At 46.3% G+C, this 12,600-nt stretch overlaps 1 protein-coding gene across 26 annotated transcripts in view; it reads left to right on the forward strand.

Moving 5' to 3' along the window:
* SOX5 (SRY-box transcription factor 5) overlaps window positions 1-12,600 on the forward strand; it is a 724,053-nt gene that overhangs the window by 64,846 nt on the left and 646,607 nt on the right. For 7 of the 26 annotated variants that reach the window (XM_068949481.1, XM_068949562.1, XM_068949319.1 and 4 more), the window contains exons 1-2: window positions 4,872-5,251; window positions 6,326-6,481. The exons of 2 other annotated variants lie outside the window; for them this stretch is intronic. The gene's annotated coding sequence lies outside the window, so the exon portion shown is untranslated. Of the gene's footprint in view, window positions 1-2,171; window positions 2,324-4,871; window positions 5,252-5,407; window positions 5,622-6,325; window positions 6,482-12,600 lie in introns of those variants that run through there. 17 more of the 26 variants (XM_068949447.1, XM_068949391.1, XM_068949458.1 and 14 more) reach the window with 8 other exon arrangements.

The following is a 12,600-nucleotide window of genomic DNA, read 5'->3' on the forward strand; positions in this document are numbered from 1 at the left end:
AAGCTTAAAACTTTGTACAGATTCTTGTAAAATTTAATTTTTGCTCAGCATGGACAACTAAAAGCAGGTATCCTCACTTTTGCAACTGGCTTCATCTTCTTTCTTTCTTTTGTATGTCTGCAATAGTTTACAGAAGACCAGTCGACATTTAATTTAATCAACATTTTCCATTTCTTGCAGATTTTGTACCCACCTTCTACTAAAAATAAACACATTCCTCCTTTACTTAATAAGACCTATACGCGGTATCTAAACTACATTTAAGATTCTTAGTCATTCTGCTGTAACACATTTCTATCATTTAGTTTGAGGAACTGCTAACAAGAAACTGGATAGACAACCCTATCCAGAGACAAAACAGTGTACTTCATGTTCCATGAAAAGTTACGTGGATGTCTTTTTGAAATATCATAGCTGAGATTTTCTGCTGTCTCTAGGTGAAAGCAGATAGGAAGCATGGAAGCAGGTTGCTGCAATTTAAATAACAGAGGCTTTTCCTCCTCACAGAATCTGTGCACCCTGATTTTAGCATGGAAAAGCAGATTAAGCCATTCTGAGTGTAAAAGACAGGAGTCATATCTGGACTGATTAAGACTATATAAGGGTGTTCTAGGGCTGATACACTCTGATACGAGAGCAGATGTTTTTAAGTTCCTAAGTAGTTTCTTCATTTTGATATGGCTTTAAGGTTATCACAGTACCTTGACAATTGGATTACGTTGGCGCAAAGATAATGTTATTTTATAGGACTTGGACCTTATTCTTCAGTGCAGTCATTTATACCCCTGAAACGTGGGAATAAACCATTTCCATATGAGAAAGTAGCATTTTACACCTGTTCTTGTGAAAACGAGTGCACCAGACTCAAAACACTAGAAAATTGGGGTCCTCTGAATTTTCTGGGAGGTTGAGGCTGGAAGGCAAACGTGGTAGCTAATGGAGAATGGTAGTGTAGGCATAAAGTCAGGGATGGCTGAAGACAGGGCAGCTCTGCACAAGCAGAAGCAGAAGGATCTACCCATATGTTTTTCCTTGTGGAGCCAATACTAGAAATGTAATAGTGAAAGTGGACCTGCATGTAAACCACCTTTACTAAATACATACATACAAACTGATTAATAGAGGCACACTGCTCTTTGTAAAGGTGAGTGATACCAGTGGCATTCCGTGAACTCGGCTAGAACTCAAGCCAAGCCTCCCCAGGGCTGGGAAACTGAAAGTTAGCCAGAGCTTTGCAAATTTTAAATTAAAATAATAAAAAAAAGCTATCTTTCTTTTTGTACAATAGTCTACTTTTCATTGGATAAGTCACACTGAAAATTTTCTTTTGCGCTGTCTTTGGCTATTCAGGGAGGAAAAGTTGCTTGAAGCCTTGCTCCCAGCTGTGTCCAACCCATGTGTACTAACATTCAACATCCTGTGTTCTCAAATATGTAGAGCTAAATAAGGATATGTCTTTAGGTTGTGTTAAAAAGCATTTGTTTGACTTAAAATTTTGCCATGAGCCAATGTAGAAATGGCAACATCCATCCTTTAAATAAATGAGAAAAAAAAAAACACAGAATGAATCCTCAGCAATAAATAATAAAAATGATTGTTAGCATTTAAAATTACTGCTTTTACAAGTGTTTGGAAATAAGATGTTAGGATCCTTAAGGGATGAAATGGCCTCATTATTTAAGAAAGAATCAAATGCAGTTGGTACGAGGCCAGTGGGGCTTTTTTTGTAATTCCCTGTCCTACTGAACACCTTCATCCTATTGCAGAAGTAGAAAAATACAGCTCCTGTGGAGAGCATAATACAATCTCACACCATTGCACTCTTGATCTTAAATAAAATGCATCCACGTTTGGCTTTTTCTCTTCGCTCCAGACTCGTTTTGGACGCCACCACCTTAATTCCTTTCTTGTTCTGAAGTGCAAGGAACTTCGGCAAGACTGTAAGGAAAGTTGCCATCAAGCTAGGAGGAAGAGGCGGGGGAGAGCAGCATATGTGGAAAAAATAGGTGGGATTTGTATCAAGAGAAAAGAGCTCTGGGGCATGTGGGGAGGACAGATATGCTTCTATCTGCCTAGCCCAAAAGTCTGGTGGTAGCTCCCTAGGCTTGGGATTACCTGAGATGAAAAGGGGCTGCACACCCAACAATTTCATTATTTGTGCCACTGTCTAGGGTTGCCAGCCCTCAGAAGTGGGGTTTGCAGCTGGCTAAGAGGGTGGGAACTGAAGACTCGTGACTTTGATGACCAGCAGGAGAACTCACGCAGAACTGAATGGGTCCAAAGCCTAGCAGCGTAGTGGGAGACCTGGCCATTCAACACACAGGTACACTTTTCAGATATCTGAATTTGACCAAGACGAGGCAAGTTTGGGGATTTCTATGAGAGATCAGGACGGGATGCAAGTGGGTCGCGGGCCATTACTAGTCAGGCCTGCCTGGGTTGCTGCGGCCAGGTGGCAAGCCGGTCCTGAAAGCAGGGCTGGCTCCCGGGCACCGCAGGCCTGAAAAAGGTGAGAAAAGCTGTGGTAGGATGAAGGCATCCCGTTCCTTACCCTGACACCTCTCCTGTAGCAGGAGTTACAGGACTGAGCGGGGAAGGGCTGACACTCGCCGGGCTCCCATCTCGGCGGCGCTGGCTAGCGCGGCACGAGGCAGCCGCACTGAGTTAGACCTGCACAGCTCCCTTCCCGCCCCACCACCCTCCTGGGGGAAATTTCTACCATATAGGTGGGGAGGAAGCAAAAACATCTTTTTCCTTTTCCAGTCTTTTTTACGACCCTCTCTCCCCACTCTGACAGAGAGGTTTGAGGTCTCACCGAATCAGCAGTTGTGACTGTTATCAGTGCTCTTAATGGGCTGCATCTTTTGGCATCAAAGAGTAAAATCATTTAGGGACACACACACTCACACACACACTGGAAAGATCACACGCAGTAATGCATCCAAGCAGAAGAAAAGGGTGTAATGCTCATGAATTCCAGATGATGACTTTTTAAATCCCGGAGAAGGCAGTGAAATTGTTTGATTGTTCTGTTAATTATTGGACTTGTCCCAGCATCAAATATTTGTAGAAGATAAGGCTTCCCTCGTGGAGATGAATAATAACCGAACTTGTTCTTCTTTGAACAGTTTGGCTCGGGGTACGTCGTTCTGCGTTTCCCACTCTCCGCTTACCAATCAGGCTGCAATCCCGTCTAGCCTGCCTCACCACTTTATAAAAAGCACGTGTGCCAAGCAGTCAATTAAAAAATGAAAGACCCCGTAAGTAAACAAGGGAGAGACGCCTTATTCGCAAAGCGCCCGATGCGACTTTATTTAATCAGAGCCCGTTTCCCGCTCCCGCTTTCCCCTCCGAGTTGCGGCTGCCAGAGGCACCACTTTTCCCGCCTCAGCCTCCACGCCGGAGCACGGCGGCCCCGCTACCACGACCCGTATTTTGCTGGCAAAAGCGCCGTTTATTGTGAGCGCAGAGAGAACAAACGCCGGCCGAGGGGCGCCCCCCGCCCCGCACACGGGCCGACACCCGCGGGCTCCCGCCCCGGTGCCACGGCCGCGCTCGATGGCGAGCGCCTGAGGGGGGAAAATGACAGAAGTAAAGAAGAAGTAACGCCGAGGGGCAGGGGAGAGGCCAGCTGCGGAAGCAGGGTCGCAGCCCCCCCCCCTTACCCCTTGCTGTAGTTTGGGGGAAGAGGTGACAGGAGGAGGTTCTCCCCCGCATCCGGGGCGCGTATTTTAGGCTCCTGGGAGACCGCAGCTGTTTTAAGTCAGCGGCGGCGAGAGGAGGCAGCCGCGCCCCGGCCCCGGCGCTGAGGTAACGCCGTGAGGCAGCGGCGCGGCGGTGGCGGGAAGGGCCGGGCGGCTGCGCCCCAGCTCCGCGCCGCTCCGCCACCTCTCGCAGCGCGCCCCGCGGAGCCCGCCGGCGGCAGCGACGGCCCGCCGGCGGCTGTTATTTTTAAAACCGCCACGTTTTTCTGAGGCGCGTGCGGCCGCGTTTCCGCGCCGGCCCCCCCCTCAACCCACCCCCTCTCCCAAACCGCCGCCGCCTCGGCGCTGCTTGCGCACCCCCCCCCCCCCCAACCCCGCTTGGAGAAGAGCGGCGAAAGACCCTCACAAACTTCTGTTTTGCTTTCGTTTCCCTACGGGCAGTTCCTAAAAAATACATTAGGCGGGGGGGGGCGCGTCCCGAAAATTAAGAAAGGAAGCTGAGGAAAGGAAAGAGGGGAAACAAAACAAACAAACAAACGTCCCCCCCCCCCCCCGCAACATAAAAAGGCTGCCGAGGAGGCTGGCTGCCGCGGCCGCTCCGGCTGAGCCGTGCGCCCGCCCGCTCGCGCCGCGCTGACAGTTGCGGGCGTTACGGGAGGTTCCCGCGGGCGCGCGGACACACGCGCAGCTCTCGGGGCTTTGCTCTTCGCAAATGGGGAACTGAGGGGGGAGGAGGGGAAGGCGGGAGGGGGGGGTGTCTCGGTTCAGGTAATGATTCCCCAGGGATCAGCAACAATTCCTGCTTTGTGAAGAAGTTGACAAGAGGAGGGAAGGGCTCGGTCCTCCTCCCTCCTGGCCCCTGTTCGAGCTGCTCCGCGGAGTGGCGGGCAGCAACACCCTCTCCCCCCCCGCCCCAAATCCCCAAGGGGACGATGGCGGCGGTGACCGTTAGGGCGCACCGGGCGGGTAACGGGCGGGCCGCTGCTAGTCCGGCTCCGCTGCGGGGCTGGCCGGAGGCCGGGGGCGGGGGGGGGAGGAGGTCGGCTCTGGGGTGAGAGAGATCGGGAGAGACCTGAAGTGCCGGGGGGGGGGGACTCCCCGCACCCCCTCCCCGCGGCCACCGCCTCGCCTTCCTCCTTCTCCTCCTCCTCCTCCTTCCCAGGGTGTCTGAGGTGGCCAGACATCGCACAGAGAGCTTCTCCTCCCCCATTGTTCCCAGTCTCTCTCTCTCTCTCTCTCTCTCTCCCTCTCTCTCTCTCTCTCTCTCTTTTTTTTTTTTGCCTTTTGTTATTTGCACTCGCATTGTGTTGTTTGTCTCTGAAGCCGCCTCATGACCAGCAAAGGGATTTCACCTCGTCCTTGAGAGAGACAGAGAGAGAGAGAAGGGGGAAGGGGGGGGGGAAGAAGAAGAGAGAAGGAAAAAAAAAAAAGGAAGAGATCAACCAAATACCCATCTCCAGGTCCCTCCCCACATCGCTACCTCTCCCCCACCCCAGCCAGTGTCTCACTTAGCACCCCACGCCCGGAGGAGACATTAAAGAGAGCGGGTAGGTGCGCGAACAGAACCGTTTTAACTTTGTTGTTTGTTGCCGGCGCGGGCGGCGGGGCTGCTCCCGCGCCCCGGGGTCCCCCCGCCCAGGCGGCGGGGAGGGGGGCGGCGCCGGGACCCCCGGCGCGGGCGCCGCGGCGGGGGAGGAGGAGGAGGAGGAGGCGGCGGCGGGCCGAGCCAGGCCGGGCCGGGCTGCCCGCCGGGCGCTCGCACACCTCCCAAAGTTTGGCACGGCTCGGCCCGCCCCCTCCTGCCCGCGGCGGGCGGGCAGCGCGGGGAGGCTGCGCTGCGGCCGTGCCGCGGTGCCCGGGCATGGCTCGCCCCTGCGGATCCCGGCGGAGCGCGCAGACAGGAAGCTTTAAATTATTGTAATTGCCTCTCCTTGCCGGGCGGGCGTGAGTGCGGGGCGGCCGCCGCCGCGCCGCTGCCGGGGTCGCGGGCAGGGGCCGGTTTCGGGGCGCTGCGCCGTGGCCCCGGCCGGGGCGGGCAGCGGGGCTGGGGTGCGGGTGCCGGTCGGCGGGGAGCCGGTCCCCGCTGGCCCCCCGGAGGGCGGCGGGACGAGGCTGTTTACATATTTCCGAAAGGCATGTTCGGGGCAGCGCGCACGGCTCGCCGCGGCTCTGCGGAAGGGGTTTGAAGGCACTCGGTGCACTCATTTCGGCTGCTTTCCTTACGAAAAGAGAACAGGTCAGGCAGAAAATGTTCCCTCCCAGTCAGCGCCCGGGGTGCTGCGCTCCCTCCTCTTCCCCCCCCCCCCCCAAAATCGGGATGGCCCCGGCACTGGCGGTGGGAGCGAACTCTGTCTTTTCAGAAAAGTTAAGGGACTTTATTCTAACGCAACTGCGATCCTAGAATAACCAGCGCAGCTCGTCGGGAGGGACGTGATCGGATTTTCCCAGGGGATGGCATGCTGCCTCCGCGCTGTACTTTGGTCAAGGGTAGAACCAATAGAAAGCTGTGGGATTTTGGGTAATAAGTGTGGGAATCTGCAAGAGGAGTAGGTCTAAGAGTGATTTGTTTTCTTACTGCTCATGAATAATGGCCTCTAGCGTTTTTTTTTTTTTTAAACCAGCAGGCCAACGAAATAGGCACGTGGGAGATTTGGAGGCGTTCAACATTTCAATCATCATCAACAACAACAATAGAATAGGGGCGCCCAGGAGGACTAGAGCCCCGTGTCTGATGAGAACTGTTTTCTTTGAGAGTCTAGTATCGCACGCTGTTACAGGTAGCTTTCATTATTGTTGCTGCTGCTCAACTCTTGCAAAAGGAAAGTTTACAATAGCTTGAAATTAGAGAGGAAGTGATATTTCTTTTACAAAGATCCATTCTGCTCCATCTCTGTCAAAAAATGGGGTATTAACTTTCACTCAAATTAAAAAAAGATGTTTTATTCCCATCGTAAAACCCTAAGATAATGTGTCCTGGTTTCCCTCCTCCTAATTTAAATAAAGCTAGCTGCCTGCAGCCTTGCTGAAGTGAGCTGCTAAAATTTAAAGTCAAATTCTTTTACGTCAGGAGCTCACACACAGTTCCTCATCAAAATATTTTATCACCTGAAACTTACCTGAGAAAGGCTACTGCAGCTGCTGCTACTTTTATATCCCCTTAATCCTTCCCAGTGGTAGAAAATATATTATTACCTCAGAAATGGATTCTTCATCCTGCAGAACATACTATTTACAACTATAAAACTGGGATTGCAAGGGGAGAATTTTTGTATTATTTAGCTATAACATCTAGCAAGGTTATAGCCGGCTTTGTTTTATGAGGCTTCTCCAGCTGAAAATGGAAAGGCTGGCATCAATTTGTTGCATTTTGTGAATGGATAGCGTGTCTATTCTGACATAATTTGAACATGAGAACCTGATAAACACATGGCCATTATATCTGGAAGTCTTGCAACAGAGCTTTCTGGTTGAACTTAAACTGTTTTGGTTGAGAGTTACGCTGTAAGGAGTACACGAATTGAAAGCTGCAAGTGTCTTCTGTAAACAGAGGGGCATTTGAGATGTATTGAGTGTTTCAGGTTAATTTAGCTAACATATGTGTGCACATGTACCTAATTTAGCCTCATAAAAGTTTTTGTAAGTGGTGGAAGCTAATATATGATTTTTGAAAAGAAAATAAAAGCATATAGATTTTTGTCTATGTGCGTTTGAGCTCAATTTGTAGAGGTTCTTAAGGACTGCAGTTGTCCTGTTGTCTTGATCTCGTAGCAGTAGGTGAGAGTTCCAGAGAGCTTACTGTTTTTCAGTTAAGCATGCAGGCAGTTTGCTAATGAATTCTGAAATGGTAAGATACACTTCTGAAGGCTCTAGGCTGAAAAAAATAGAAAAGTACTTAAACATATTGCTGCACCTTTATCTTACCTTCTGCTTGCCAAAACCAGTTAGGTTGAGCAATATCATTAAACTGTCAGATATATTGTTTACAATAAGATAGTTCCTTAGTGTTCAGGATTAAGAAACAGCAGCTCTCTGTTACTCGTCGTAAAAATATACCGCTACATTCCAAGACGGTTTAAAAGTAGTGTAGCTAACTATCACTACATAAAGCATAGGAGGAGTTTGAGACTTGGCATCTCTGACAGCGCTGCTGTAATGCAACATGTATACAGGAGCTTTATTTCTGCCTGTGGTTCATACTTACCCCGATATAAAATACTGTGATGTTGACATATGGATATACCAAAAAATAGAGCGTTTGTTGAAAAATAAGAATTCCAGCATTTAAGAGAAAGTAAATGAACAGTCTTTCTAAAAATACAGCAGTATGCTAAAATATTGCCAAAGCACTGCTGTGACGCTGTTGTAAGCTGTCATATTTTTTTGACCATTATAAATAGATTAGTATTATTATAAGGATGTTTTTCCTATTAGCAAAGAATTTTTTTCCCTCGTTTTATACATAAGAACGCTCACATGTTCCTTGAATGGGCAAAGTCATACTCCCACTGAAGGCAGTGGGAGTGTGGCTCTCAAAGAAAGTGGACAACTGGGCCTTACACCGTGGGAGTGACCCTTGTAAAGTCTATGAACTCTCCTGTACTGTAAACTTTTTTTTATAAACTCAGTTTTCTTTCAATTCTTCCTTTCTTCAAGGCATCAGAGATGATCATGGTGTAGTCAAGGTCAAATCCAAATTTGGTTTAGACAACATACTAGTTTAAGCCTAAAACAAGAACGAGCTCCTGTTGAGTGGCACTGAAGTGTTGGGAGCTTTTGGGAACTTTCTGCCTTTTTCAAGGCATGCTTAGACCAGATCAAGAAAACTTCCTTTCACGTTAGTGACCAAACTGTATAGGACTAGGGGAATCTGAATCCAAATCTGTTTTCCGTTGTGAAATTTAGTACAGACAAGAAAATTCAGGTCAAGACCAAAACCTTAGATTCATGTCCTACCTCTAATTATGATACGATTAATCTGCATGTTCATTGGCATTCTTTGGAGAGTGGAGGCTACAGAAAACACGGTTTTCGACTTAGGTGTGTACAGTTGGTTAAAGCAGCTCAAGTGTGTATGTCGCTTACTCCACTGATGGACGTCTTAGGAAGGTGCAGGATTGTCATCCTTGCAGTGCTTTCTCTGTGGCTCAGGTCTCTTCTAGAACACACACACATACGCAGGCATCTGCATAGTATATTCTCTATATGTAAAGTGCACTGTCTGAACAAGTTGTTATTGCTCACTGACTACACATGCTTTATGTTGCACACATTTCTAGATGAGGAGACCATATGCTTCATGACAGCTTGAGGAGGGTCTCCTCTAATATTTTTGACAGCTTTATTTTCTGTCTTCTTCAGCCTCTCTCTTTTTCTTTGAGCTGCAAATGTGGATTGAGACCCTGGTAATCCACAAGAGGATCCATTTATGTTGGCTATTTTCAGAGGCACAAAGGACAATTACTTTCTCTTCCTGCTAACCTCCTGCTGGTTTACTAGCTGCTTGGGAGGCAGGTGATTTTAAGACTGCCACTTTACCCAGTGCATCAAATACTGAGCAAATCTTTGCTCACCAAGATTCCAGTTCCTAAAGCCACTGGTAACACCAAAAATTGAACTTGAGTGGCCCAGAGTGCCAGCTCCCGCTGTGATGACTCATACAACCGTCAGCACTTTTTAGAGTTAAATTTGATCCATTGGCCCTGAGCAGTGCTGACAATTGCCAGCTAAAAGACCCTTCAGTGAGTTGTCCTTTAAGAGAAGTCTTTTCTTTCCCATTTCCTGTTGTTCTTTTAAATAAAAAGAAATGCTGGTGACAAAGCAGAAGCATATTATGTGATCAGGAGTGTATTCTGTGTTCTTCTGTTTAAAGAACAGAGTATTTACTTAGGTTTTTAAGGAAGTGAGTTGCCTGAAAACTACAGGTCAAAATTACTCTATAAGGATAGTGTGCTTCTCTACTGCAAGATCTCTTCAGGTAAAAAAAAAAAATGCTACTTAAAATTATGCATCATATAGGAGTATTTGGTCCTTTGAATGGGTATAGTCAAAATACAAAGAAAAGTCTGTACTGTATTGGTACTTGATTAGTCTGATAAAGGACAGAGAAGACGTAAGCCCATCTTTTTTGTTTGTGAGCATCGTCTTAGAGAGGTTGAAAAGGCTTAAACGTCCAGTAGCATTTGACAGCGTTTTATACTTTCCGCAAGGAGCACAGAGTTTTATGAAATACAGTCCCAATAAAATCACATCTTGTAGCTCAGTGATTTCAGTTTGAAGTCTCCTGGACCCTGGCAGGGTGATCCCGGTTTTACTTGAAATGAGTCTATAGGGTCTTGGAAAGCCAACGTCTTGTTCAGTAGGCTTTGGTTTGCTATATAGGGGACCTGCCTTAACTGGTCAGCTACTGGGGAGATGCTTCAGAGATCCTGGACTGTTAGTAAAATTTTTTTTAAGGTTTTGTTCTTAATGACAGTTATTGTGATTTGTTTAATTTCATTTAAAACCAGATTCTCAGCACTGGCCTTTGGCATGGGCAGGGAGGAGAGTTGGCTAGGTTAGGCAAAAAGCCTGAATAATAGGAGAACTGACAGGAAGGGGCAAATTCACCTGCTCATACCAGGGCAATAACAGCCCCATCCTGCCCTGAGAAGTTACTTTGGACATATCTTTGAGGAGAGGACAAAATTCAGCTTTGTTTGCACCGCTCAGAAGCCTTGAGCTAGCTCTGAAATAGATGTAAATATGGGTTGCAGTATCTTTAGTTTCTGTGGGGGGTATATGAATAGAACAGGTTTAAATTTGATTAAGAGTACCATGCTGTGTTTTGTAGCAGTCAGTTTAAAGAGACACATTTAATTAAACTGGTTCAATTTCTAAGCTAGGATTATGGAGGCTACCTCTTACACTGCTATAAAATCTTCCTATATGAGTAAGTTTTCAGTTTAACAAAAACAAGGGCTGGAGGACACAGTTGTAATCCTCAGCTAACCAATTAAGTATTTACTTAATATGGATCTAAAAACTAATTTTACAGTATGTTTAGAAAAAAAAATTAAGCAATTATTTGGCTAAGTTAGTGTCTTTGGTCAGTGGATGGAAGAGTTGCTTTTCTTAGCTGGGACCCCCCTTTTTAATGTTACTGCTGACCTTCTAGCAGGAGATTAGTCCTAATGAAGCAGATTTATACTGAGAAAAACTCAGAAACCATTAGAAAAGAGAAGAAAATTAACAGTTTTCAAGTGACTTCATAGCAATTTTTGAATTAAAGGCAGATGCTAACTTCCATATTAACAAATTCTGTAAAGATATAGGAAAAATACCTTTTCTGTAGCAGTGATTGATGCACCAAATCGATCCCTGGTACAGTCTTTTCTTCTCCACTTACTCTAGAAGGAGCCTATGGACATGAAGGTTCGCAGGCAGTCAGCTGTTCTAGCTCTTTCATGTGCCTTCCTTATGTGTCCATACAGTAAACTACAGGTGTGTTTTCACTGAAATGAATTTTCTGCTTATGCTACAGTAGCAAAGATCATGCTTCTCATGCCAAAATATAGGCAGATGCATAAATAATAAGAAATGAAGTATATGTATCTGTTCTACTTCCATTTAATAATAAACTGAATAGATCTGCTCTTGAAGGGTCTGTAAAATATGAGAAGTATATGTAGGCACAGGAAAGTGAATGCGTTAGTGCAATATTCTGTTCTCCCAATTCAGGTCTGGGAGAAGAGCGTGTTCAGTGTCAGATACTGAGTTCTCTTCTATGCTTGGGATTGATTTTATGTTTGTAATTGTATGCCAGCGGCCACTGGAAATAGGACAGTTTGATTCTGAGAAAAATAAAGGATTTGTTCTGACACATGAGAAAGAATGAATATTTTTATAGTGGCACCATGGTGCGTTAAGTACGTTGTGGCTGAGATTAACAAATTTAGGACAATTAATTAGTTCAGGTTTGCAAGCCATGCATAGATTACTCATTCAATATCCACACATGTAGGGTGAGCTTTTTAGTTCCCATTGAAATCTGTTGCTGACATCAGTTTCATGCATTCTGCTGATAGGCAGAAAAGACAGAGCAGGAGTAGAAATTACTGAGGTCCTTGTCACTTCTATAGAACAGTTTCCAATTGAAACCTGAAATTATATGTAATGAGGCATTCCTATAAACAGAGTTGCCGTAGGTAAGTATCAGTTTGGATGGAATGATGGAAGTTATGCAATTGTAGGGGAATAATATTAATTGTCATGAGAGATTACACATGAGTAAATGCTGATGAACATCTACAAACACGTATGCGTGAATTTAGTGCTTCTGGAAGGCAATTGACAGTTTTGGAAACTGAAGGCGCCTCTCTGCCAGAAAAGTGTAGTAGAGAACAGCCCTGTTAAATTTTGTGCGGTGTATCACCAGTGTGACCTGGAATATGTGCTGCAAGCAGCACCTCATGGGATGAGATGGAAAGTCAGATTCCCTATGCCTTTGGGCCCTGATTCAGTAAAACTTCTTGAGGGTATGATTCTGTAAAAGTACGCGTAGTTGATTACTAGTATGTTCAAAATGCACGCTTGGGAACTTTCAATTACCTGGATACTTCCTGCCTTCCCCCATCATAAACTGTAATTAGGCCAGTGTCTCACATGTCTCACTTTACATAAGTTATCTTCGAAAGATGCAATATATTAATGTCTTCATGAGGTAGAAAAAAAGGGGGGTAAATAAGTCATGCTCTTCCACTTTATACTTCAGGTCCCCCTGTTCTTATAGTAGATGATACTTTGTACTGCTACGGGAAGCGGTTCATGGTGGCAAGTATCAAGCAGAAATGGGATAGAAAATGGAGAAAACAAGAGATTCCAATTGTTAAAAGTATATTGGAGGTAAAGGTGCTCCAGT

The sequence above is a fragment of the Struthio camelus genome, chromosome 1 (genome assembly GCF_040807025.1).
Source record: "Struthio camelus isolate bStrCam1 chromosome 1, bStrCam1.hap1, whole genome shotgun sequence".
Lineage (NCBI taxonomy): Eukaryota > Metazoa > Chordata > Aves > Struthioniformes > Struthionidae > Struthio > Struthio camelus.